The sequence below is a fragment of the Homarus americanus genome, unplaced genomic scaffold (genome assembly GCF_018991925.1).
Source record: "Homarus americanus isolate GMGI-L3 unplaced genomic scaffold, GMGI_Hamer_2.0 scaffold49667, whole genome shotgun sequence".
Classification (NCBI taxonomy): domain Eukaryota; kingdom Metazoa; phylum Arthropoda; class Malacostraca; order Decapoda; family Nephropidae; genus Homarus; species Homarus americanus.
Window position 1 is genome coordinate 1,145,026 of NW_024738608.1, and position 25,966 is coordinate 1,170,991.

A 25,966-nucleotide genomic window follows, 5' to 3' on the forward strand; every position below is an offset into this window, starting at 1 on the left:
TTGACCCTTAGGCCCCGGGTGACGTTCCAGAACATCCGACTAGCGCGCCCCGGGTGACGTTCCAGAACATCTGACTAGTGCGCCCAGGGTGACGTTCCAGAACGTCTGCCTAGTTTCCTTCTTTTTTTTTTTCTTTTGAAAACTTGAGTTTTTCTCGATTTATTCCCACGGGGGGGGGTTGCTGCCAGCAGCACCGTAACGCAGGGCTTAAGGGTTAAGATTCACCGTATGGAGGGGGGGGGGGTTGCTGCCAGCAACACCGTAACGCAGGGCTTAAGGGTTAAGATTCACCGTATTGATTGAATGTGACCGCCATGTTTGAGTAGGAAGCCACGTCACTGGAGCGGTTTCCATACAATAGGAAGTCTTATTTATCGACTGGATACCATGGATCTCCCTCATTCTCATGAATATTCCAGTAATCCCAACACATGTCCTAAGCATTGACCACACAATGGGTTTTCACTGTACTCTTATACTCCATGAACTTGAATACGGCCGAGAGTATCTTCCTACTTCCAGTGTGAAGGAAACAATATCATCTAGAAGACATTAAATTATTCTTAAGTTTGTATCTAGACACACGGGATCCTTACTGTTTAGATTAATACTGCGCCCAGCCACATTTTTTCCCAATAGCAGCAGCCTGTCAGATCTTTGAGGTTACAGGGTTCCGGTTAAGGTTAGGTTGAGCTAGCGTTAAAGTGGTTAGGTTACGTTGGCATTAAAGCGGTTAGGTTAGGTTAGGTTAGTATTAAAACGGTTAGATTAGTTTTATTTAAGTTAGGTCAGGTTCGATTGCTTAGGTTAGCTTAGGATAGTATTAAGATGGTTAATATTCAGTTGAAATAAGCTAGGGGGTTTCATCATCTGGTGACATAGAATTTAGATCAATAAAGGTAAGGAGGAAGGTGAGGTAGCCTCTTGAGTGTTGGAGGTGATCAATAGGTGTATTAAATCACCTCACACATGAAGGAGAATTTGTGAATAGTTTTGACCACAACAGAAGGTCTCCCTCCATACTATATTTCAATATATTATCTTCCACGAGGCAGTAATGACAATGACTTGATGTATAGGCGTGTGTGTGTGTGTGTGTGTGTGTGTGAGTGAGTGTGAGTGATATATTGAGTGGATATATGTGTGTGTGTTTATATGTGAGAGATGGAGAGAGTGAGTGTGTGAGTGCTTTTTGTAAGAGTGTGTTTATGATGAAGAGACAGAGTGAAAGTTATTTTGTGTATATCACACACACACACACACACACTGTAAATCTAGTTCTTGAAGGAGAAGGGTCAAGAGGAGGAGGAAGAGGGGCAGCCTTTTATTGTAAGAGGAGGGGCAAGAGAAATAGGAGGAAGAGGGGCAAGAAGGTGACAGGCAAAGCGAGCAGGGGGTAGAAGGGGCAGGTAACTGGAAGAGAAGGGGCAAGAGGAGGAATGTGAGGATTTGAGAGGAGAAATAAGGTGGAGAGGAAGAGGTAAGGTAGGAGGGGAGGAAGGTGCCACTTACTATCATCAGTGTTGTTACTCTGTTCGATTTAATGTATTTTTTTTATACATTTCTGCTGAGTAATTACAGAAAATTAGGTAATCAACTTTCAGCCGCTCAAATTATCAAAGAAGTTAGTGAGGTACCGGGTATGTAAATTTCGATGCAGCGACGCGAATACAAACCTTTACCACACACTACTTATAAGGATGATAATAATAATACAATAGTTTTTCACTGATAATTAGAAGCGTTTATGTACTTAAATTATTTTGAAAATCTGTTGTTTTGTGATTGTATCTATACCTGTACTTTTGTATCTTTTTTTTATTATTATTTTGTATCTGAGTTAGAAAATATAATGTAAAAGTGTTGTCTTGTGTACTGTAAGCAAGGCAACCCGTGTACAGTATTCTTCAGGATAGTGATCACTGATCAGTTTCAATATTCATACACATGAGATTAAGTGAATCACTTTATTTGCCCTTATAATGTTTCAATGATAAGTGTAACAAACCAGAAGTTAGTTGCTATGTGAAACTTTACCCTTAAATGTTTATTGTTTGAGATCGCATGCAAAGTCGCAACTGCATGAGGCTTCCCCAAGAAGAAGCATTCTCTCATACAGCCACAGTTGGTGAGATAAATTAATGTAGCAATTCCCAAGTCTCCAGATCTGGGCTGTTAGGTTCACATGTCTTAATAAAACACTTGTCTTTGTTGACACATCAGTTGACGCGACCTTAATACTGTAACAAGTCTCGGACACTCCACACCCTTTACTTAATTTACAGTATTGCGTCGTATCTTTAAAGGCTTGACACAGACGACAGTCAATTACCTAATAGTGTATACGTATAACAGTATTGTACTCGTAACATCTTTTTATAAAATATTCTTAATAAAACAGGACACTTTATTTTATCTTCATGTGTGTGTTATGATGAACATTGAAGCAGATAATCTCACATGACACAATGCACCAAAAAATCTGACTTGCTTTGATCCCATGTTATTGATGTAACTTGGTAAATAGATTATAGTTTTGTGTTTGTTACTTTTGGTACAGCGTGTATTAGGACAACTTACTGTAAGTGCCTCCAGCACTGCCACACACCTGTAGTTCAGCCTTTATAACTTAAAATTATTAATGGCATTGTGTCAGTGATTCTATATTGCGAATTGAAGAGCCATGTAACGTGACTATATAAATTTAGTATATGCGTGTTGTTTGGTAAATATCACACACACACACACACACACACGCAGACACACACACAGAATAGCACCATCCCTTCTATTGTTAAAATAATAAACAACTCCTGATTTATGTACTGTACAGCCCTGTAAATGTATTCAATGCATATTATATTATTATGTCTAAATCAAATGTAACCGTTTATTATTATTATTATTATTATTATTATTATTATTATTATTATTATTATTATTACACACACACACACACACACACACACACACACACACACACATATCTGTGATTTACCTTGTATGCCTGTGAAAAATAAATACAATTGCGATCATAATCACTAAATAAAAATATCATGATTATGTTTTTCGAAGTTTTGAATATCATGACAAGTAAACTGTATCCCTATGCATTGTTGGTTACATGAAACATAAATAAAAACAAAACAAAGAGAGAGAGAGAGAGAGAGAGAGAGTGAGGATGGCAAAACATATCATGAATCATTCTTTCATCTCCGGCTATCAATCATCAACCAGCCGCCGCCAGTGTTATCAGAAATTCGTCTTATCTATAAACAAGAGTGACTCCCTCCCGGTACAGCACCCTATGTATTGAATTACAAAGTCTAAGTCAACAAAAAAATACAAGTTTGTGATATATTCTCTAACTCCTGTAATTCCCTTCTGCATTATTACAGTTGAGTTTAAATGTATGATATATGACCACAATATACTACCATGGTGATGTACTGTACTGATGTGTATTGTGACGAGTGTGGTAGTGACTAGTAGTGGTAACTGTGGTGGTGATGGTGGCTGGGGACTTTAATGATGATCGTAGTGACATCATCCGTTACCACTATACATCACCTATTACATCATCCAGAGTCCTTCCAATCTTCACCTCCTCCATCACCACACCACCACATAACCTTCATCCACACCACCACCACCCACAACTAACTATCACCCACACATAGCCACTACCACCACCACTCCTGCACCACTACCCTCACCTATCACCCACACACAACTACTACTACCCCACCACCATCACCCTCACGCAACCACCATCATCACACAACCACCACACACACACACACACACACACACACACACACACACACACACACACACACACACACACCCACCCAATACACACCCCCACCAACCCTCACACAACACCACCCTCACACAGCCACCACCACCCCCACACCCACCACCACCCTCTCACACACCCCATGCAACCACACCCACCCTCACACAACCACCACCACCCTCACACAACCACCACCACCACCCTCCACACAACCGCCACCACCTCATATAACCACCACCACCCTCACAACTCACCACCTCACACAACCACCACCCCACATAACCATCACCACCCCAACATACCACCACCCACCCAACCACCACCACCTGCACAACCAATACCACCACCCTCACATCACCACCACCCTCACACCACACCACCCTACCACCACCACCCCACCTACACCACCACCCCACATAGCCACTGCCACCCTCCCATAACCACCACCCCCACATAACCACCACCACCCTCACATAACCACCCACCCTCACACAACCATCACCACCCCTCACATAACCATCACCATACCACCTCACACCCCTGCACCCTAACCACTGCCACCACCCTCACATAACCACTGCCACCCTCACATAACCACCACCACCCTCACATAACCACTGCCACCCTCACATAACCACCACCACCCTCACATAACCACTGCCACCCTCACATAACCACCACCCAAACACCTCCACCATCCCTACATCACCACCGTAAGAGGAGTTCAGTGTAGGAGAGAGAGAGAACGGGAGTGTTGGTGGTGATGGAGTGTGTCCAGACGGTCATTAAGTCGTCCATCACGGGTCCATGATGAACTACACTCCCTCGTTAAACTTAGCTAAACTTATCACAGCGCCGGGGGAGGTCACACACATTACCAGGGTACGCAAGGTCCTCCCGGGAATACTTTATTTACACTCCAAAATTATGACGGTTTTCCGAGCTGGATCTTCCCCGTAAATCACACCAAATCGACGTGGCGTGGATCGTCTCCGCGTGGGGATCTAAGCTATCGTGAATGACCATCTCTCAGGGAATTTATATGTTGCTTCATATATTCTTAGAACATATCAAGATTTCTTCTCTCCCGTCTTGAGGAAACATTGAATAGTTTTCCTGAAAGTTTGAGGTTTCGTATTTTTTTCTTGTTCTAAGTGCGACCCATTTCCCCCTCACACACACACACACACACACACACACACACACACACACACACACACACACACTCACTCTACTACTACTTTGCTGTCACTTGGAATCGAGTATGACGATCATCCAGCTATTATACAATGATATGAGTTATTAGGCATATCACCTAGGTTAGTGAGCTTTCAGGTGACTAAAGAGACCGATACGGGACCCGCAGCGTCATCCACATTCGTTGCACATGTGGAGGGCTCCATCTACTGTGGGTGGCAGCGTCTTTCCGACGTTGGCGCTTGTCTGCCTCGGTTTGAAGTCGGGCTAACTCGAAAGTATTGACACCTTCTCGTGTGGTGCTCCTCCAAGCGTTACGATGTGGAGTACCTGTAATCGATTCCCGGGTGAGGGGGTCGATTTGGCACCTTTTCAGGTTTATCTTAAGACTATCCTTATACCTTTTCAATTGCCCGCCGGCGTTACGTTTACTATTCTTTAGGTGACTGTAAAGTAGCTGCTTTGGCAGTCTACTGTCGTCCATGCGGGTAACACACACACACACACACACACACACACACTATCAAACAATCAAGAAAATTGAATCCTTTTAAAGCACAATAGAAATCTAAAACCAAACTCTTGAAAAATACCTTAAGATGTCACCTATAGTCAATTATCCTTCATAGGCCGTCAGGTTGTGTACATCCAGGTACTGTACTGTATATCACCCAGAAAAGAAAAGGTACATCCAGGTTCATTCCAAACACCTGTCACTTCATAACGCTATTCTAGGTCAGTATAACACCAATATGACAGTATATATGTCATCACTGATCATATTATCTAAACTTTATCCAAACTCTTTTAAAACTAACTAATGAGAAATATAAACAGCTTTATAATCAAATTAGTAAAATAATTCGTAATACTTTTTGGACAATGCAGCACAGGTAATGAATTATGTAATCAGTGCTAATTGTTTATATATGTACAAATGCCAAATCCTATACAGGTATATCATTACAGTGTATTATTGCTAAAGAGTAAACATTATCTCGTAGGAAATATACTGATAATATTCCTTTGACGGAGCGAGGATAGATTATTGTAATGTCCTCCTCCTTTTAATCTTGAGCCAGGTCACAATTTCGTGCGTGTTTGACAGACCAGATTAAGGCTCCACAACACTCATTAATCACCGACTTCATACCACAGTGTCGACAAGTATAGTGGAGATTTATATTCCATTCTAGCCTTTTAAAGGTGAAGATCTTCCTGCAAAAATAATACAATAATAATAATAATAATAATAATAATAATAATAATAATAATAATAATAATAATAATAATAATAATAATAATAGTTCTCAACAGCAAAACCAACTCAGTTGTATGTTCAATTACATCAAGTTTCTGTCCTTTTTGTTAAAACATTTCAATTTTGGAAAATTTGTCAGTTCGAGCATATGGATCAATAATATCGCTCTTTAACTGCGAGAGCTCATAATATGTTGCCAGTTAATGAAGACAGACTAAACCGGTAGTACTTATACCCCGAGGTGTATAATTCACGTATATTATTTACACAAATATGGTATTTTCCACCAAAACTTCAAAGTCAGTGTATATTCATGTTAAACATTGCTGATTAAGAGTTATTAAATGTTTTCGTTTTTTTGAATCAGTCAACTTTAAGGGTTGAATCATAGGAAACAGCAAATAATACTTGAACTACGTTTAGGTTAGGTTAGGTCAAGGCCAAGATAAAAAATAAGCATCTTGCTTACCTTCAGTAATCCTCCTGTCTACTGTATGTATGTCCTTTAGTTAAACATTCATCGGTTGTTGCTGGGCTGCTTCCACAATAAGAAAAAAATACATGATGAAAATTACCAAAATCCTATTGTTAAATCTGTCTTCTTCCCAAGGAAAAACTCGGGGTGAACACTGATTATTGTCTCTGTGCCTCGGAGTGTTATGTTTAACGTCTGAAATATATTCTCTGGTGGCGTCATCAATGTTCTGGTAACCTTCGAAAATAAGTTTATGGAGGAACATTTGTACACCAGCTTACGAATACCTGCTAGTCTAGTCATTCTGCAAAAGACGTATAATTAGTTGTCAAGTAAATAATTTATCCAATATAATGTCTACCAACAGAAATTATATTGCTTTTCCTTACATTATTAAACACATAGATAACTGAGGCGTCTAACGAGAAAGAGGAAGGTAACAAGATATAACCCCAAACTGATGAAGAATGTCCCTGTGCTCTATAATTATGTGTAGTGTAATTATTATCGTGTCGGAAAGAACAACAGTTGTAACATTTGATTCAAACTAGTCATTCTGCAAAAGACGTATAATTAGTTGTCAAGTAAATAATTTATCCAATATAATGTCTACCAACAGAAATTATATTGCTTTTCCTTACATTATTAAACACATAGATAACTGAGGCGTCAAATGAAGGGGGAGAGAAGTAACGAGAAAGAGGAAGGTAACAAGATATAACCCCAAACTGATGAAGAATGTCCCTGTGCTCTATAATTATGTGTAGTGTAATTATTATCGTGTCGGAAAGAACAACAGTTGTAACATTTGATTCAAACTTGAGAGAGGTAGAGAGAGGGAATGGAGAAAGTAAAGGAATAGAGATGATAAGAAAAATAGAAGGATATAGGAGAAAGAAAAAAGAGGGAGAGAGAAGGAAGTGAATAGGGAAAGGAAAGAGAGAGAGAATGGGAAAAGTAGAGGAATAAAGATCATAAGAAAAAGAAGAGAGTGACAAAATAAGGGAAGAGAAAAAAGGAAAGTGAGTAAGGAAAGGAAGAGAAAGAGAAAATTCATAGTCGCTATCCAAGTCACGCTGAGCCGTCTGTTGTGATAGTATTCTGATGATGTGTTTGTGTGGAGGGAAAGATTGTGTGTGGGAGAGAAAGAGAGCAGTGGGTGAGGAGAGGTATAGGCACACGATGCATAATGTGAGAGAAAAGGGAGAGCAAGGAGGAGGGAGAGCAAGGAGGAGAGAGGCAGTCTTGTAAGGTTGATCTCACCAGACTCATGATAAGTCTGGGAGAGGGAGTTCGGGGAGTATATCGGGCGTTCGACTTCATGTAACCCCTTTACCTGTACCTGAACCTATAACTGTATTTGTACCAGTACCTGAACTTGTACCTGTATCTATTACCTGAACCTGACACCTTTACCTGTACCCTCAACCTGTAGCCGAACCTCTATCTGAACTTGTACCTATACCTATACGCTCCTCATTAAGTGAAGTACATAGAACAACACACTTTACCTCTGAAGTTATCACCTCTCTCTTTACTTCCTTTCATGTACTCTCTCTCTCTCTCTCTCTCTCTCTCTCTCCTTTTTACCTCTCCACCTGTCTGCCCTCCTTGTTTGTACCCTCACCTCAGTAATTCTTTCTCTCTCTCTCTTTCCCCATGCCATTCTGCCTATGCCTTTATATTGATTCTATCTCTTTATTCCTCCATTTTCTTCCTCTCTCTTTTAACTTCCTTTATCATCATTTCATTAATTTTTGCTCTTGTCATGGCATGCCTTCAACCCAGAATCACTCGTGTCTCTCTCTCTCTCTCTCTCTCTCTCTCTCTCTCTCTCTCTCTCTCTCCTTTAAGACACTGATGACTTCCTCTACACTATATTAGAAGGAACTGATATGATGTACACGTCAGTTTTTTCTCCTTAGCTGGGGATTGCGGTAGTATATATCTAGTTCTAAAAACTGTGAAGTCATAGTGTATTTCTGACGCCATTTTAACTACAACCTTGTAGAGTTAATAAGATGCGTGTTTACATCGTCAGTCAAGAGGTGAGGTGAAATTAACCCACGAACCTATGTGAATACGATATAGTGGTTGATATATCTTAGGTTATATTGTCTTAGGTCCTTATATAGTATATAGTTTCAGCTTATTCCTGGAGCCATTTTACCTGCACTTTTCGAGAGCCAGTTAGATGCATCGTCACATCATCAGTCAAAGGTCAAAGAAGAATTAACCTTCGAACCTCTGTGAATACGATACTTAGGATGAGTTACCTTGGGTAATTTTTCTTGTATCCTTATACTTGAGATGAGTCTGGCTGGTGATTCAATTATCGGAGAGCTGTTGGAGGAATTCTGCCTCAGGTACCTCCGTCAATGATGTTGCTGATGAGGCTGAGTTAGTGTACAAATGATGATGCTCTTGTAGTCTGTCATGTTGGTACAAGCAACATAATGAAGACGAGATCGGAGAAGGTAGTTAGATAGACACTGCCTCTTGACTCAATGATTATTGCAGTTCAAGTCTAAGGAACGTTCTGATATCATGTGTTCCTTCTGATGGCAACTGGAGGAACCTGCTTCATTAAGGCTTCTCTCTGATCCCAGGAAGAAGCAGATTTTGTGGACACATAGCACCACCATTTACACAAGACGACTTACAGTACATCTTAGTGAGGTGGGCTCTGCCCGTCTTGGTGGGTGCCTTAAGTCAGTCTGCGGAAGCATTTGGGTTAAAAATTGAAGCACCTGGGGGGACATGCCCATGGACCTTCATAAACAAGCCACCACAAACTACCAATTCAAACAACTGCCCCGTAAAAACTTTTTATGTAAATGCTCGTAGAATTCGTAATAAATTTTCTGATTTAGAAGCAATCATTGTTGATGAAGGATACGATATAATCGGTGATTCTGAAGCATAGGTAAGTACGGAGTGACATACTCTAGTGTGCTGGTCCCGGTTACCTCCTGTTTAATCATGATGAAAGGGTCAATCAGGTAGGGGTGTCTTGTTATTATTTAGATCAAGTTTGAGGCCGCAGCTGCCTGAATCACAACCACTGAGACCATCTACCTTGTGATTGTGGAGATCAAACTTATACCGAACAGGAAATTTATACCAATTTATTTCCTAAGTTCGACACAGTCAGCAGTAACCCGCGATAAAATCTCTTGATCAGATTAATAAAACATCTAAGGAATATAACTGTCTGGTTCAGCCTACCGGTATAACACTGTGCACTTGTACAGTGTTGAAGATGTACAGCATTTGTCGGCCCGAATAGACAGTTTTTCAGTTGGTGGTGACGTTCAAAGGCCAATAAATGACTTTGTGCAATGTGAATTGACTGTTGTAAAAGATGAACTGACAAATATAGCAACAAATGACGTGGGAGATATGTACTTTGAGTTCGAGCATTTATTGTGTTGAGTGTCACAATAAATGCTCGAACTCAAAGTACATATCTCCCACGTCATTTGTTGCTATATTTGTCAGTTCATCTTTTACAACAGTCAATTCACATTGCACAAAGTCATTTATTGGCCTTTGAACGTCACCACCAACTGAAAAACTGTCTATTCGGGCCGATAAATGCTGTAGCTTGACTTACAGCAATTAATATTCTTGTAGTTGGAGGTAAATTTGGTCTGAGTGGCAATCAATAAGTTTCATTCAATATAATTTTCCGCAGTGAATCTGCCGACGAGAGTTGTGTAAAGATTCCACACCTTCAGAACGCCAATTTTATTGACGTTCGTCGAAATTTCTGTTAGACAACCTTATGATGGCACAGGTAGAACACACGGTGTATACACTGCCTGTGAGGATGTTAACCAATACCTACAAGACTGGGGAAAGATGTGTGTACTGCACAAAAACTTTGTATCGTTCCTCTAAAATTAAATGATAGAGACCCGTATTTAGAAATTTTCCACAACGTAAATGATAAAGACTACTCCAGCACACATATAAATTAGATTTTATTTGCAAATAATACAAATCTTTATGCCAGTCACTCAGATCCTCATCTCTTGATAAGAACCATGAATAGTGATTTAACTCGGCCATGAACTGGATAATATGTAATAAACTGACCTTGAACCTAGAAAAACGACACAATCTTTCACAGAAATAATAGCTTACCCTCAGATCAGGACCTTGGCAATGCGATCCTCAAATGTGAATAGAGAAGTAAGTTATTTGGATTGTTGTTGATGACCTCTTAAACTTGAGAAACCACATTCAAGACATTCACAGTAAAATCATTAAGCAATGCAACATCCTGAACCACACACGCCGGTCACTCACTAGTGCAGCAGTGAAAGAAGTCTATTATGATCTTGATAATCACCACGTGATTTTTTCCCCCTGCACTATGGGGGGTGGGGGTCCTCCGGCACCACTAAGACAACCACTGGGCACTGCCCAGATGAGAGGTGTTAAGACAATGAACTACTTGAAAAAAAAAAACTGCACTAAATGCACTAACAACTCACTATTGCCTACAATCTGTATGTATGTTATTATTAAATATTCTGATAACTGGCATATGAACATTCAACACACCACTCATTCACTAATCAAAACTGAATTAGAACTGAATACTCACTAACACTCACTGTAATAATTAATCATTCACCCTTACACAACACACTCAATTAATTGAACATTTATAGCCCTACACAACACACCCAGATAACTGAACGTTCACTCCCACTCATAACACACTCACCCACCTCAATCAACATCCACCCAGCCACCCTGATCAACTCATCCCTCGGAACAAACCCCTGAACAAGAGAAGGGGAGGAGGAAAAGGGAGGGGGGTGAGGGCAGAACGAGCACTATCCCTTCCCCTCCCCCCGACCATAAATCAGGCGTGCTTGTGTAGTGATCAGCCGGTAAATTACAAGGTTGTCAATCAACATCCACCCAGCCACCCTGATCAACTCATCCCTCGGAACAAACCCCTGAACAAGAGAAGGGGAGGAGGAAAAGGGAGGGGGGTGAGGGCAGAACGAGCACTATCCCTTCCCCTCCCCCCGACCATAAATCAGGCGTGCTTGTGTAGTGATCAGCCGGTAAATTACAAGGTTGTCAGGATGGCCAGGGTGTGTGTAGGGGGTGTGGTGTGTGCTGGGAGTTGGTGTGGTATAGGGTATAGTGTGTGGTGTGTGGGAGAACAATGAGGGAGGGTGTGTGGTGTGTGTTAGCGGGAAGATTGGTGTGGTGTGTGGGGTATGGTGTGGTGTGTGGGAGAAATGGTGTGGGAAGAGGGGGTGGTGTGGTGTGTGTGCTTGGGGATTGGTGTGGTGTGTGTGTGTGGAGGGGTTGGTGTGGGTGGGGTGTGTGGTGTGTGGAGGAGGTTGGTGTGGTGTGTGTGTGCATGGAGGGAGAGTTGGCGGGTGTGGTAGGGGGGCTTTGGTTGGTGTGGTGCGTGGGGGAGATGAAGTGGTGTGTGTGTGTGTGTGTTGGGTGGGAGTTGGTGTGGGTGTGAGGTGTGGAGTGGGTGTGGTGTGTGTTGGGGAGTTGGTGTGGTGTGTTGGGGGGATGGGTGTGAGGTGTGAGAGTGTGGGTGTGGTGTGTGTTAGCGGGAGTTGGTGTGGTGTGTTGGGGATGGTGTGGTGTGTGTGGGATAGTTTGTGTGTGGTGTGTGTGTGTGTGTGTGTGTGTGTGTGTGTGTGTGTGTGTGTGTGTGTGTGTGTGTGTGTGTGTGTGTGTGTGTTAGGTAGGATTTGTGTTTTGTTTTGTGAGAGACGGGGAAGGGGTTGTGGTGAGAGAGGAGTGATTGTGGTGGGAAGTAGGAGGGGAGGGGGAGCTGTGGTTGGGTTGAGGGAGAGAGAGGAGGGAGGGAAGAGGGTTGACTAACTACATATTACATTTCAGCATCTCTCCTTTTTTCAGATTAAATTAGTAACCCTTTTTAACACACCTGTGATTATCAAAGGCCATTTTTTTTGCTTCACCCATTCTCGTTTTAATGTCTCTCATCTCTACAATCACAACAACTCAGATTTAAAATTGTTCATCTGTTTTAAGCTTCTAGTTGCTTACCATAATTCATAACTTAGGATTATTTTATTTTTGTTTTTTGAGCTTTTACAGTCATCTTCACAATATGAAGCTTATATTCTTCAAGTGCTCGTACTAATCAGTTGCCCAGTTTTTGTAATGTTTCTTCACTATCTACAACAATAGCTGTATCGTCTGGCTACCGAACATTTTATCTTATTTTATCATTAATTTTTATTCCTTCATCTCTACGTACAACGCCTCTAGTTACAATTTCTGAATAAATAGTAAATAATGTTGAAGTCAACAAGCAGCCTTGTCTTACTACCTATCTAAACCTACTATTATGTCCTCAAGAAATTCGCCTTCACGTTTTCTACATTCTATTTTTGTTCTTTATAAAGGTCACTTCCTACGACCAATTTTCTCCTCGTTGACATTTCTTAAGACTATCATTTGCGGACCAATCATTCTTAGCCTGGTTACTGTTTTCTCTTAGAAGTTTTCCCCATTTTCATTAATATCTCTTTAAATTCATTCTGTTTCCGGTATACAGTATTTCTCTCTCAATCTTTATCCCAACAGTATCGCAAATCTGCCTTTGACTTCAATTCTAAATAATTAAATTGTCTCGGCATTCTTACATGACTTTTACTCGAACTCGCTTTTCCTGCGGGTAAGTTATAAATCCGCTCTTCTCATTACTGGGACTGGGTGTGACCCACACTCTTTTTCTCTTACCGGGTTCGGGTTATGTTCTGGAATTTTCTTGAAATGTCATCGATTTGGCTCAAGTCAATTTAATTTGTATTTTCTTCAGCTGATCTTCACATAGAAATGTGGTCTGTGTGATCTTGAAACTTTATAGTTGTAATCGCCATCTATGTTTTTCTTTATAACTGTTAGCTAAACTTTCTCTTATTTGCATTATCCAAATTATGTAGTCCTTCCCTACTTCTCGTTTTCCTATTTGCTTCACTTTCTTCACATTAAAAGTATATATTAAGATTATTTGTACCTACATTTTTAATTCACTTTTTCTGTCATACGGGTATTATATTCTTTACCATCAGTCTTAATTATTATCTAATATATTCTTTTTGTCTCCCTCTATTTTATCATGATGAACAAGGAATTCTAAGACCGACGTTGAAGAAGAAATTAATGATAAAACATTCAATACGACGAAACGAATAACTTATTAAAAAAAAATAACCCTCCAGAGATATTCTTTATATCCGTCGACTAGTATATTAACAGCAGTGACCCTGACCTTTGACCCCTAAAGTGGTGATAATGAGGAAGCCGATAAATTTTCAACTTCATCCGAGACACACACACACACACACGGTAAAAAAAACACAAGCGCTGAAAAAACATCAACGTAAAAGATAAAATAAAAGAGACGAGAAACTTTACACCAGCAAGAAAATATAAAAGAAAATGAGGGACGAAAAACATTAAGTTATTCCGAGAGTTACAGTAGTAAGTAGTGGTGGCGCTGAGAGAACTTGTGGCGCTGTGATAACTTGTGGCGCTGTGATAACTTGTGGTGCTGCTGTGATAACTTGTGGTGCTGCTGCGATAACCTGTGGTGCTGTGATAACTTGTGGTGCTGTGATAACTTGTGGTGCTGCTGTGATAACTTCAGAAATGTGATAACTTGTGGTGCTGTGATAACTTTCAGGTGCTGTGATAACTTGTGAATCTGTGATAACTTCAGAATCTGCATAACTCAGAATTGTGATAATCTCAGGCGCTGTGATAACTTATGGCGCTGTGATAACTTTGTAATCTGTGATAACTTGTAATCTGTGGATAACTTGTGAATCTGTGATAACTTGTGGCGCTTAATAACCTGTGGTGCTGTGGGATAACTCAGGCGCTGTGATAACTTGTGGTGCCGCCAGATAACTTCAGGTGCTGTATAATTCCAGGTATGATAACTTGTGGTGCTGGATAACTTGTAAAATAGATAACTTGTGATGCTGCTGTGATAACTTGTGGTGCTGCAGTGATAACTTGTGGCGCTGTGTTAACTTGTAGCGATTTTATAACTTGTGGTGCTGTGATAACTTGTGGTACTGCTGTGATAACTTGTGGTGGTGCTGTGATAACTCGTGGTGCTGAGATAACTTGTGCTGTGATAATTTGTGGTGCTGTGATAACTTTTGGCGCTTTGATAACTTGTGGTGCTGTGATAACTTATGGTACTGTGATAACTTGTGGTGCTGTGATAACTTATGGTGCTGTGATAACTTGTGGTGCTGTGATAACTTGTTTCGCTGCGATAACTTTTAGCGCTGTGATAAATTTTGGTGCTGTTGTGATAACTCGTGGTACTGTGATAACTTGTGGTGATGCAGTGATAACTTGTGGCGTTGTGTTAACTTGTAGCGATTTTATAATTTGTGGTGCTGTGATAACTTGTGGTACTGCTGTGATAACTTGTGGTGGTGCTGTGATAACTCGTGGTGCTGAGATAACTTGTGGTGCTGTGATAATTTGTGGTGCTGTGATAACTTTTGGCGCTTTGATAACTTTTGGTGCTGTGATAACTTGTGGTGCTGTGATAACTTGTAGCGCTGTGATAACTTGAGACGCTGTGATAACTTGTGGTGCTGTGATAACTTGTGGTGCTGTGTTAACTTGTAGCGCTTTGATAACTTGTGGCGCTTTGATAACTTGTGGTGCTGCTGTGATAACTTGTGGTGCTGTGATAACTTGTGGTGCTGTGATAACTTGTGGCGCTGTGTTAACTTGAGGGCACTGTTGACTGTTGTGTAATCCAACCCCTGCCACCTGCCACCCACACATCCTGCCACTCCGCCTCTCTGCCGTCTCCACACACTGCCATGCTGCCACTCATCTGTGCTGTCATTTGTCACGGTGACAGGTAACAATCACAGCCATCAGCGTCTTACCGTCTGCCTCCCAGTGACGCTAATGTAAGGAAGCTTTTCTGCCACCCTTCCCTACTCCCACCTGCCTGCCACCTTTAATACCACCTGCCTGTGCTTTCCCACTATTTGCTTGCTACCCTGCTGTCTTACCATCTGTCTGCCACCTTATTCTATTTTCACTTTCCACGAACCTTCCACTGAGTCTGCCTTCTAGTACCATGCTTGTCTTACGTCCACCCTAAGCATTCCAAATGCCATCTACCTGCCACCCTATTCTACTCCCAACACAATCTACTGCCACCTGCTCTTACCTCCTCTACTACTAACTAACTGCTCACTAGCACCTGCCATCTTCTTTCCCAGCCACCTCTCACCCCCTCCTCCTCCTCTACTAACACCTGCCACCGTGTACTGCCCACTACCACCACCTGCCACCTCCACCACCGTCAGAAGGTTGGCAGTCGCCTCGTTAATCCGCCACGTACAGTATAACATAACACACATCCAGCACCAACAACATCCAGAAATATTCCCTTTTTAACTCAAATGATAAAATTTATTAACGAGTAAAGTTTGGGTAAATATATCTAGGCGGATTTACACTTATTTTTTGACCAGAGTGTAAATCATTAAACCTGTAAAAGTTTATGTGGACTTTACTTGTTTGTAAAAGAGTTATTTAGCTTTTATCAAGAGGTTGGAACTGACTGTTGAATGAGATATAGAATGTGTGTGTATTACTGACTGTTGGTGGGGGTTTAACTGAGTACCTGACAGTTTTTGAGTGTTTCAATTACGTGTTTGACTGATTATGTGGCTGTTGCAACTAAATGTATGACTAACTGTAAGGGTGGTTTAACTGACTGTGTTTTGACTGGTTGTGTGGATAGGACAGGAGTGTATCATATGTCATGGGTGTAATTGTCAACAGGTGTGTGTATCTGTTTTCATGACTTGTATATCCCATAAGTTTATACATGGCCATAGCTGTATATACTGCACTTAATATGTCGACTTTATACCTAACGAAAGACTCCAGTCATCACCTGCATGTCGACCCATCACCGCACCTTTTGATGTCGATCGATCGTCCAAACGAGGTTGTTAAAGGGTCACATCACTACACTACCTATTACCTGCCATTACCTGACCTACTACACAGGTCCAATTTACTCCAGATTGATCGTCTATTTTGGCAGCAGTAATACGGGAATTATTCTCGACCAAAGAGATGTTCTGGGATCGATCCATCTTCGAGTGGTTAATGAGGTCTGTGCGACGGCTGCTTCAGGCTGTGGCGGTGACCTCCAGTGTTCACCTGTGAGGGGGGTGGGGGTGGGGAGAGGAAGGGGTAATGGAGAGAAGATGAGGAGGAAGTATAAAGGAAAGAGGATAGGAAAGGGTTATTATTTAGAGAAGAGGATGGGAAGTGGGAATGAGAATGGGGGAAGTTATTGAGAGAGCAATGGGGAGAGGACAGGGAGATCAGGAGTGGGGGATGGGACTGAGGAGGGTGAAGAGTAGAAATGGAGGAGAGATGGGGGATGAGGAGGTGGAGAACACAAGATTTAGGGAATGAAAAGGGGAGATGGAGCGAGTGGAAACGTGATGGGGAATGAGGAGGGAGAAAAAAAGATTTTGAGGTAGGGAATGGGGAGAACGAGATTGTTGGGGAGGAGAATTGGGGAGGGGCTGACCATACACCTCTCTACACCCAACCCCTCCACATGCCACAAGACCCTGGCAACCCCTGTCATGTGGCCCTGGCAAGTCGATCCTTCCCCACAGTGCCATACGCTGATTGCCACCTTGGCCGCCTTATCCTGGCCGCCAGACGCCTCTGCATGCGAATGGCAGACAAGTAGCAGTTACCTTAGCCGTGAACCAGGCGTATCACACCGATAACGACCGGTTTTTACACCACCTTATAGCTTTATCTATCCGGGAGGACTCAAAAGAATATAATTTAATTAAACTTGAAGAAAAATACGAGTGACGTAGTTCAGCTATATTGCTCTAGAAACTAAAGTTCGCTATATTGGGGTGTAACGAGCGTTTGTCGTCTCAAAAAGAGGGCGGGAAATTCCAAAATACGTGCCTGTCGCAAAATATTTCAAATTAGAATTTAGTTGCCACTGTGCACGCGCCCGCCCCCGCCCTAAAAAATTCTCCCCAGCTATGAATGGAAATGTCGGGACGCCGAGTGAGGAAGGGAAAAAAGTCCACGAGATATTCTCTTATCAACCGCAATTCGTGTGACAATCGCTAATTTTAAGTCCGTTGGAGCGTTGGGTCTTCTCACAAAGGAGCGCAATTTGGTGGTGAGTTAATTCCGCTTGCATATCTTTTACACAAACTCTTGCCAAAGAAAATTTTAACCTTGATACCTTCCTCCAACTGACAATCTGGTGTTCAATGTTTATTATACTGGATTTAGAACTCCGTCGGATATCATTAACACACACACACACACACACACCCATATATATATATATATATATATATATATATATATATATATATATATATATATATATATATATATATATATATATATATATATATATATATATATATATATATACTGTTTGTGTTTTACGGTAAAAAAAATCATTCTTTCGCTTATGGAGTTTCGACAAACTCGTGAAAGGTCTTTCTGGAACGAAGTCAGAGGAATCTGGAGCTCGTTGGCAGCTCTTCAGACTCCAAATAAGAGAAGGTGAGACGAGTAAACAAAACAGTAAGATCTCGGCTTTGTGGGTATTGAGGTACGGGTGATGGTCTAAGGAGGGTGGGGGCAAAAAGACAGAGAGAAGGGGGGAGAAAGATATAGAGGGAGCATAAAGGCAGCGAGAGGAGGGAACAGAAATACAGATAGAGCGGGAGGGTAGAACGACAGAGAAACGGAAGGAGACAGCAAAAAACAAAAGAAAAGAGAGGGGGGACAGAAAGGACCAGAAATACAGGGAAAGGAGACAGGAAGACAGAGAGGGAGAGGCAGAAAGACAGATAGACGGAAGGAGAAAGACAGAGAGGTGAACAGGACACGGGGGAAAAGGGGGACAGAAAGACCATACGAGGCACTCAAGTCCCTCTAATATTCCCTAACACACTGCTGAGTTAGGATTATGCCTTTTTATCCAAGTCTTCCAGCACCAAGACCCAACAAGGTGAACATCCCACTCAGTTTTTCTCTTATCCTTTTCCTAAACTTATTCTTCTCTATCTCCTGTTCTAACCACACTGTTCTTGTGAGATTAGTTGTATCCGAATCTCAAAGCTTTTACAATCTTCTCCTAATATTACCATTCATTAATTCATTCCGTTATTTGAAGGTTGTGGTATGTCAGGTGAAGAGCAAGTTTCCCCAATCACTTACCACTAATTTGTATTTTGTGTAGGTGTAAGACTACTGTTAAAGTAAGGCGAGTCAAGGCGTAGAATTTCGTGTTATCTACTGATCTACTATTGTCGTACCCATCATTAAATATGAACAACTTCAAACTGAGTATGTTAAGCGGAGTTTCTGTTACACGGACTCGGGGAGAATGACTTAATGGACAGACACAGGTGAGGAGGCAAAATAATGTTAAACCGCATTATAACCTTCTCTGCTCCTTTACGTCACACACTGACCTGGGTGCTACTACTTTTCTCTTATTGGATAAATTATGTTTTCAATTCGGTACTGGGAAAGATCAGGTGCGTTCGGATGTTTGGGTGTAAATCGTACACATACACCCACTGAAGTGCAGGAGTGCGTGGTGTTGTTGAGGACTATGAGGTATGAGGGAACTTTTTCTGATTTTAATCTTGTATGTTGGAGAACAGTGTACCTTGGGCATTAAACTAAATTTATATCTATTGTCTCCAGATTGGTTTCTTTTGACAAGAATTATATTTGTCTTCACATGAAATATTGCTCACACTACTAGCGAGAAAGAGAGAGTGGGTGGGTGAGTGAGACCATTTTATCTTAACTCGGTAAAATACAGTCTAAACCTGTGTACCTTATCAATTATACAACCTTAATTTTCAGCTTCCTTCTCCTCCCTCAGTCTATTCTATTATCAAGCTAAATATCAGCTGAATTTTGTAAATATTACCTTACAGCTACTACTACAGTACTACTACTACTACTACTACAGTACTACTACTACAGTACTACTACTACTACTACTACTACTACTACTACTACTACTACAGTACTACTACTACTACTACAAACATAGCTAAAACTGACAAGAAAATTATTTAAGCATAATCTCGCACATAAACACACACCAACTCAATAATAAAAAAAACAATTCAGATGCACATTATAACTACACCCTTCATTAATATAAACTAACTAATCCACTTAAGTGAGATATTAATTCCTCTTGATACTGGGGATTCAGAGAGACACGTGATGTTTGTCCTTTTACCTGTTTATATATACGTTTACTTAATCATCCGGGAAGCCATATTGACAGTGGGTAGGGATATCTAATCAATTGACCCGACACCTAGATGCAGCTCTACGGTCTGTGGAGTTTTTGTATTATATGTGAGGCCGGTAATGGTAGTAGAGGTAGTTTATGTAGTTGTTTATGATGTTGTTGTGGTGATAGTAGTAGTTATCCACGCCTCATACTATATATACCGCAAGACATAATTAATATACACAAATTCAGAATAATATTCCATGGGTGTTCTTTCTTCTCTTAAACCTTTGTATGTGTGTGTGTGCGTGCGTGTGTATGTCCTGTACATAAACACCCCAACATGGTACCTTATATAACAGGGACCTCACACTCAGCCATCCATATTTGGAGGTAGAAGGCCCCCCCCCCGACAGGCGCATCAGGATTTTAATAACAACTCGTCATAATAGTGTGTCTCTGAGGAGCTGTTGAGGCAGATTATCATGCGGTCATTGTGGGGAGGAGGAAGAGTGGGGAGGGTGAAGTGTACCTTCCGGTGGTGAGAGAGAAGGGGGGAGGGTAGAATCACCAGAGATACAAAATAACAATGGTGTTAGATGTAATAGGATAGGTTGTAATTATTCACTTTCAAAATTTATGCTAATTATTGTCATTATGGGTAGTAATGATGATTGTTCGCCAGGGGCCGCACATAAAGGAAGTGTTCAAGCACAGTGGCGGGCGGTACTGACTGCCTGTGGCCCGTGGACGGTGTTTTGAGATTCCTTCCCGGTAACTTGAAAAGAAAGAAAGAATACCACATCAGATTTGACATAAGTTATCTAATCTAACCCAAAATTTAGGTTCGTCAAAGTTACACTCGACTAAGTTTGGTCCACCTTATTTTATTATATTTTTTTAACTTCTGTTGTAAAAGTTTTTCTCTCAGACAAAAAATTACTTCGTCTCAGTCAGATTACCTTACATAACACAAGTCTAGTTAGAATGTATATGGTATTTTTTATTGATCTGTTAATTGATCATATTTTTTTAACTAAATCTCTCACGTCACCTCTCACGGTCACTACATCACCTTGGAAAATGGAATACAATTAAAAATATATATAAAAAAATTGCCCCGTTAAGTCACTTTTTTGATGGGTAATTTACGTGTGTGTGTGTGTGTGTGTGTGTGTGTGTGTGTGTGCGTGCGTTATTTATGTTGGCATTCGAACTTGTAGCAGCAAAAGATCTCTTCTGTCATAATGCGCACGAAACTCTTAAAAATAGAGAATAAAATAAACACGTATTTCAGCGCCACTCGACACATCTCTCTTTCTCTGCGACACGTCCAACCCTATTATGCCCTATTACACACTTCCTATTATGTCCTATTACATACTCTCCCCATCAACTCTCACTCTTATACTAACTTCTCATTGGCACTCCCTATTACACTATCTCTCCCCCATTAACATATCCTATTACGTTATTTTTTCATTATATACTATTTGCGGACATGAAATCTCCCCATTAGTGTTTTCTATGGCGAAAGCTCCTTATCAACACTCCCTATTACAAGACCTTCTCAGTTATACTATGACGCAACTTCCTATTAACACTATTACACAGCCTATTATACAATCTCCTATTGACACACATCCTATTACACAACCTCTTATTAACACATCTCTATTACACAACCTCTTATTAACACACCTTTTTACACAACCTATTGACGTACCCTATTACACAGCTTCCCATTAACATATCTTATACACAACCTTTTATTAACACACCCTACTGCACAACTTTCTGTTAACAGACTCTATTACACAACTTTTTATTAACACACCCTATTACACAACCTCCTATTGACACACATCCTATTACACAACCTATTGACACTTCCTATTACACAACTTCCTATTAACACATCCCTATTACACAACCTCCTATTAACACATCCCTATTACACAACCTCCTATTAACACACCCAATTACGCAACCTCCTATTAACACACCCAATTACGCAACCTCCTATGAACACACCCTATTACACCTCCTCTTACTAACACTTGCAACCAGCCATCCACCGCAATCAAACAACCTATTTCTGCCAATTACAGATAGCCACGAGAGAAGATGATTGATTGTTTGACGCACTTCAACTAACACAAATACCCACTGCACATATACAGTAAGCTCCTCGTCCAATTTATTTCTCGTAGTAAAAATATAATCAGAATTTTTTTTCAGCAATTGCCAGGTTGACACTGAGAGATGTGATATACTGTGCTGTTGCTCATGGGATATATATATATATACAGTAATATATATATATATATATATATATATATATATATATATATATATATATATATATATATATATATATATATATATATATATACTGTACTGTTTATTTTATGTTTTATATATATATATTTTTTTTCAGCTGGGATGGGTAGAGTGATATTACAGTGTTTTTTCTATGTATTTTTCTCCAATTCTGTATTTGTAATTTATCTTGCAGGTATCTGTGTTGGTCTTGATTAGTCGTTTGTTTGTGTGTGTGTGTGTGTGTGTGTGTGTGTGTGTGTGTGTGTGTGTGTGTGTGTTTTCCAACAATGACGAATAACACAAACCCGATACCATAGGGATATAATGCATTAATTGGACGCACAAACTATTTACTTATTAAAACGAGACAGTACAACACATCACAATTAAAAAAGAAATACATACCAGGGAATTAAAACAAATTAAACAAGCAACTGAAGCAGAAACCAGACACACACACACACACAAATAATAGTAAAAATAAAGATAACAAAAATAAGAGTCACACAAGAGAGGAACGGAGTGAAACACATTATTTTTTAACTAAATCTGAACATTTTATTGTTAGGGAAGGGGGGGGCTAGGGAGGTTGGGAAGGGGAAAGGAATGTTGGGGAGTGTTTGGGAGAGAAGAATATTGGGGAAGCGAGGAGAGTTTTGGGAAGGGTGAGGAGTACTCGGATGTAGGGAGAAAAAGGGAGCTTTATGTGTGGGGAGAAGAGTATTGGGGTTGGGGACTTGCTTGCAGCAGTATGTGTAATAATAATAATAATAATTAACGGTTTATTGCGAGAACATGGCAGCCAGAAAGATGAAAATACAACAGCTGACAAATGATGAAAGTCCCGTAATTGGGAAAAATGGGTCACTCGTTTGACAAATAATATACAAGTAACATGGTGGTATAAATGTGATATAAAATAACAAAGAGGAAGAACCTTATACAACAAAGAATTTTTGCATAGTAACAATCCAAAAGTGAGGTTGGCAAGGAGTGAATTCACTAGTTAACTACGAGTTGATAATTTTGCGTGTGTGTGTAATAATAATAATAATAATAATAAACGGTTTTTTAATAGAGTTGCAGCCGGTGGCTGAAAATATACAGACTTACATTTGATTTAGACATAATGATATAATATGCATTGAATACATTTACAGGGCTGTACAGTACATAAATCAGGAGTTGTTTATTATTTTAACACTAGATGGGATGGTGCTGTTCTTATATCTATCGGTGCGGGCTCTTATGGGCTGAATTTTGTTGTAGTGGCGGACTGCGCTAGGTGGGTGGGGGGCTGCCGGTGGCAGGAGGTGGCGGTGACGAGGGTGGTGCATTAATTGGCTGCCAAACCTTTCCAGTGCTTGGTGGTGGAGGTCACTGAGGGATGACATTTCCAGGGTGGAGAGAGCGTTGGTGTAGCCGTAGTATTCTGCGCCGAGCATGATTCTACAGGCCCTTTTCTGTACCTTCTCTAGCAGACGTTGTTGGGTGGAGTCGAGAGAAGACGACCAGGTTGGTGACGCATACGTTAGTTTGGGGAGAATAAAGGCGTTGTAGATGGTCCTCAGCTCTGCCGTGGGTGTCCCAAGTGACCTAAGTCGTCGTAGCATGTAGAGACGGTACGAGGCTGCCTTGACTGTTATTTACATGGGCCTTCCAGTCAAGTTTGTTGTCTATAGTTACACCCAGGAGTTTGGCAGACTGCACCAGCTGGAGAGGATGGGCACCCACTGTGACTGCTGGGGCTTGCACTGGAGTGGTGGCGGTATTGATGTGCATGACTACGTTTTGGTGTGGTTGATGGTGACCTTGTTCTCCGTAGTCCATGCCTGTAGCCTGTCCAGGGTGCCTTGTAACGATGAGTAGTCTGGTACGGTGTTGTCCACTGAAACCCCCACAGTGCAGTCATGCACGTACTTCCACCTGTGAGGAGTGTCCGATAGAGCGTCATTGATCAGGATGAGGAAGCACAGTGGTTCCATCTTGGTCCCCTGGGGAACACCGCAGGTGAGGTGTTGGAATGTGGAGACCGAGCCCTGATACCACACTGCCTGGCGACATCCACTCAAGAAATCAGTGAGTCAGTGTGCGTGTGTGTGTGTGTGTGATATATTGATAGTGATATTGAAACAGTTTATTTAGCCAGAAGAACACAGATACAGACTCGAATAAAAATCATAATATTATCATGGCTGAGCCAGTTGAGACCTGAACTCGCTTGAAGGCACCTGATATATACTGTACATTTATCTCAGGGAAGTATTATGTAACATTTAGTACCATCTGGAATAGTACACATAGCCTGGTGGTAATAAGAACATATCAGAATGTTACTACGGTTATCACTTCGATATTTATAGATATTTATTTATTTATTTTTTTTTTTTTTACATTTATATTATAAGTATATACATACTTTACAGTGGAGTAGATATACATAATTATGTTAAGGGAGGGAAGCAGTACAACATGGGTTGTATTAAGGTGGAACCAGAGGACAGAGCTGTCAGTATCATGTCTGGTTGGCAAATATATTTATTGCAATGGTAATTTATATCTATCTACATGATAATTTCTGATAAAACAATTTTGGTGGTACATTAAAAGCTGGAATATAAAGTAGATGTGTGTGTGTGTGTGTGTGCTCGGACGAGCAGAGTATCTAAACACAGCCCCCAAAGGAATCTAATGGACTACTAGCAGGGAGAGAGAGGGCGAATGGAGAGCATGGGATAAGGAAGGGAAGGAAACAAAGGGGAAGTAAGGAAAAGGGGGTTTAGGGAGAGAGATAAAAAGAAAGAGAGGGGGAGAGACCGAGGGGAATTACGAGAGTGAAAGACCCGAGGGGGAAGGGGAGGGGAGGCAGACAGACAAACAGAGACAAAAAAGACCGTACAAAACCTTGAGGTCTCTTGTGTCCCGTAGGTGGTTGTGTGGGAGGTAAAGTGTTTCCTATTTTATCGACACCGACCTTGTTCTCTGACACTACTGACCGAGTGCACACATTTTTAACACATAGAAAAGAAACTCGGTGGTGTTGGATGTGACCTATAGAGTGCACAGTGTCTATAGTGTGATACATAGGTGGAGTGTTGGTAGTATGAGGGAGAGAGGAGATGGAGTGTTGGTGGTGTGAGGGAGGTAGGAGATGGAGTGTTGGTAGTATGAGGGAGAGAGGAGATGGAGTGTTGGTAGTATGAGGGAGGGAGGAGATGGAGTGTTGGTGGTGTGAGGGAGGGAGGAGATGGAGTGTTGGTGGTGTGAGGGAGGGAGGAGATGGAGTGTTGGTGTGGAGTGTTGGTGGTGTGAGGGAGGGGGAGATGGAGTGTTGGTGGTGTGAGGGAGGGAGGAGATGGGTGTTGGTGGTGTGAGGAGGTAGGGAGTGTTGGTGGTGTGAGGGAGGAGATGGAGTGTTGGTAGTATGAGGGAGGAGGAGATGGAGTGTTGGTGGTGTGAGGAGGTGGGAGATGGAGTGTTGGTGGTGTGAGGAGGAGGAGATGGAGTGTTGGTGGTGTGAGTGAGGGGAGTGAGAGGGAGGGATGGAGTGTTGGTGGTGTGGGG